This window comes from Glycine max, chromosome 8, assembly GCF_000004515.6.
Source record: "Glycine max cultivar Williams 82 chromosome 8, Glycine_max_v4.0, whole genome shotgun sequence".
Taxonomy (NCBI): Eukaryota; Viridiplantae; Streptophyta; class Magnoliopsida; order Fabales; family Fabaceae; genus Glycine; species Glycine max.
This window is the reverse complement of record NC_038244.2, coordinates 24,164,006-24,167,567: the sequence shown is the minus strand read 5'-3', so window position 1 is coordinate 24,167,567 and position 3,562 is coordinate 24,164,006. Positions and strand designations below refer to the sequence as shown.

General features: G+C 41.8%; 1 non-coding gene across 1 annotated transcript; it reads right to left on the bottom strand.

Moving 5' to 3' along the window:
- Window positions 1–2,814: 2,814 nt before the first annotated feature.
- Window positions 2,815–2,921, bottom strand: LOC113002444 (small nucleolar RNA R71). The gene has a single exon (XR_003268006.1). It is a non-coding gene; the product is annotated as a small nucleolar RNA R71 (small nucleolar RNA).
- Window positions 2,922–3,562: the final 641 nt, after the last annotated feature.

The window sequence follows — 3,562 nt, the reverse complement described above, 5'->3', positions numbered from 1 at the left end:
TCAATTCAAAGCCTGGTAATCGATTACACCCCCTTGGTAATTGATTACCAGAAGCCCTCATAGCCTCCTGACCTCGTTTTCAAGCCTGGTAATCGATTACACCCCCTTGGTAATCGATTACCAGAGACCATCTTAGCCTCATGTCTTCATTTTTAAGCCTTGTAATCGATTACCCACCCTTGGTAATCGATTACCAGAGGCAAAAACCCATATATCACACAAGATTCACAGCTGGCCAGCCACCACAAGCCTCCTTGCTTTGTGGTCTTTGTTCCTTTTATCTGTTGACTGCCAGGAGCTCGCCTGCTTAGGTACATCACAGGTTCTCACTGACCGACTATGCCCGGGTTGGGTCGGGATTGGTCAAGCTTGGTTTTGGGCAATAGCACCCCACCTGACGTCCCCAAGGTCTCCTGACCCCCGCGACATATCTCCAGGTACCACTCTGTGGTCAACAATAAAAGCAGGAAGTTTCACCCTTCTATACTTCCTCATCTCAAGCTTGTAGGATTATGGGGTACCCATCACATGTGGTACTAGGTGGCGGTCGGGCGATGGTGCACAACAAGTTTTCCACATCCACAAATCGCGCATAAACCCACCATCCCCTGTTGCCCACCTCCAACTGAGCTCACGTACTCCCACGTAGCCCATATCCTCGTTTCTCTCAACACCGGGTCCCCATCAATCCTCCCAAGCTTCCCCAACATCCAAGTAACTCAACATTCAAACAACACAAACCATCACAGCCAAGAAAACAGGGCAAAGGCAGAAAACTCTGCCCAAAACACCAACCAAAATCACAGCTTTTCTCACTTAAAGACCCCAGTAACAATTCCTTCTTTCCAATTCGTTAACCGTTGGATCGACTCAAAATTTTTACTGGAAGTCTCTAGTACATAAGCCTACATTTTGACCGTTGGGATCTACTAGCAAACATCCAGAACTCGTTCTACATTACTCTTTCCACAACCAGCAAATACATAGCATTTTTCTGCACTTGTGCAAAATCCTGCTGCACAATTTCACAGCAAAAATCTGCACAAAGTGCAGATTTCGAAAACCACACTTCCCCTCATCCAATCTTGCCCAAATCAAATCCTACAAGTCCCAAATCATGTATCAATCATGTCTAAACCAAAGTCAAGCTTCAAACCACAGCAACACAAAATCTAGGTGTCCAAAACCCCTCAATTTAATGGATTTTCTAGGCTTGAGAAGTCAAATTGAGAATGGGACAAATTTGAAGCAAACTCTCACCTCACACAAGTCTATAACATCAATTTAAACTTGTTTAAACTGGATTTACGCTTAAAATCTCACCGAATCAAAATTTGACTCTTCAACACCCAAATTTACCCTAGAAATGGCTCTTTGTTCACTTTGGTCATTTGTTTTTCTCTCTAGCACAGCCTAACCTTTCTCATAAGTCCTAAATGGAATTTCAAGCTAAGATTAACTCACTCTAACCTCTAAATACTACCAATTCCAGATTTGGCCTTCCAGCCCTAAAAAATTCACTCTTTTTCCACTCATAACACCACATTCTCACTTTCTAACCCTAGGTTAATTCTACCCTTCATCTCTAACAGTTTTCCATAAGCAATTTCAGCACATGAACATCACAAGCATCATCATAAAAACCCTAAAACAAAATGGGTATGTTTAACTCTTCCAAACATAGCAATTTCAACATGCTTTCAACAAGTTTCTTCACAAATAACTATCATGAAGCAGAAAACTAGCAAAACTACCCATCATATCTCCCAAAACCCCATACCCACGAAATTCAAGAGGGAAAGAAGTCCACCCAAACCTAAAATTTCGAAGTCCCACACGTAGAGACGCGCTTCACGACTCTGAAAATGCCCTCCTTTCGTGATTTGGAGCAGAAATGATGGCCAAAGGTTGGAGCTTTGTTTGGAGCTTCAATGGAGAATGAAGGAGGAAAGAATGGCAACGTGAGGGAGAGAGGAAAAGGCTTCTGAAAAATGTGGGGCTGAGTGAGGAGAGAGAGAGTTGCCTTTTAATTTTAAAAAGGCTTTTTCCTCATTTCTTATTATTTTATTATAAACTATGCCACATGTCTCTATTTGAGTGGAGCAAAAAGGGCCCACTTTCTCTTTTGATTGTGACCCATACTCAGCCACAAAAAGTGATAAAAATCTGACCTTTGAAATGCTAAAATCCTGCCTCGGTTTGCGTGCCGTTTCTCTGGTTCCAGTTCCTCGCGTTTCTCTCTGTCCGTCGGGGCCAGTTTTCGAAAGTAATCAATATATATATCAAAACGCTCAGAATAAAACCCCGAGCATGGCTCAGAGGTTGGTTTCGTTAAATTTTAAGTCGCACGCAAAATGACTATTTTTAAACTAATTAATTAAGAATTAACCCATAACCTCCCAGTTATGGACTTCTCTTCCTTAATCAGCCTAACCTGCATATCTAGCCCCCACTATTCCTACTTCTACCAATAACATATATGCATATAAACTGAATAATACTTATATATATATATATATATATATATATATATATATATATATATATATATATATATATATATATATATATATATATATATATATATATATATATATATATATATATAATCATTCAAAATACATCGTTTCCAAAAATTCCGGGTAGAAATTTCCAGGATGTCACAAGGATCACATATTTCTGAAGGCTTTTCCTCATTCTCTGGAGGGAGTGGCAAAGGACTGGCTGTATTACCTTGCTCCAAGGTCCATCACGAGCTGGGATGACCTTAAGAGAGTATTCTTAGAAAAAAATTTCCCTGCTTCCAGGACCACAGCCATCAGGAAAGATATCTCAGGCATTAGACAACTCATTGGAGAGAGCCTGTATGAGTACTGGGAGCAATTTAAAAAACTATGTGCCAGTTGCCCTCACCATCAGATTTCGGAGCAGCTTCTTCTCCAATATTTTTATGAAGGACTCAGTAATATGGAGAGAAGTATGATAGATGCTGCCAGTGGTGGAACCCTTGGAGACATGACTCCTGCTGAAGCCAGAAATTTAATTGAGAAGATGGCTTCCAACTCTCAGCAGTTTAGCGCCAGAAATGATGCCATAGTCATTAGAGGAGTGCATGAGGTAGCTACAAACTCAGCTGCATCATCTGAGACTAAGAAGCTTGAAGGCAAACTGGATGCATTGGTTAACTTGGTAACCCAGCTGGCCTTGAATCAGAAATCTGTACCTGTTGCAAGGGTTTGTGGTTTGTGCTCCTCTGCTGACCACCATACAGACCTTTGCCCTTCCATGCAGCAACCTGGAGCAATCGAGCAGCCTGAAGCTTATGCTGCAAATATTTACAATAGACCTCCTCAACCTCAGCAGCAAAATCAACCACAGCAGAACAATTATGACCTCTCCAGCAACAGATACAACCCTGGATGGAGGAATCACCCTAACCTCAGATGGTCCAGCCCTCAGCAACAACAACAACAGCCTGCTCCTTCCTTCCAAAATGCTGCTGGCCCAAGCAGACCATACATTCCTCCACCAATCCAACAACAGCAACAACCCCAGAAACAGC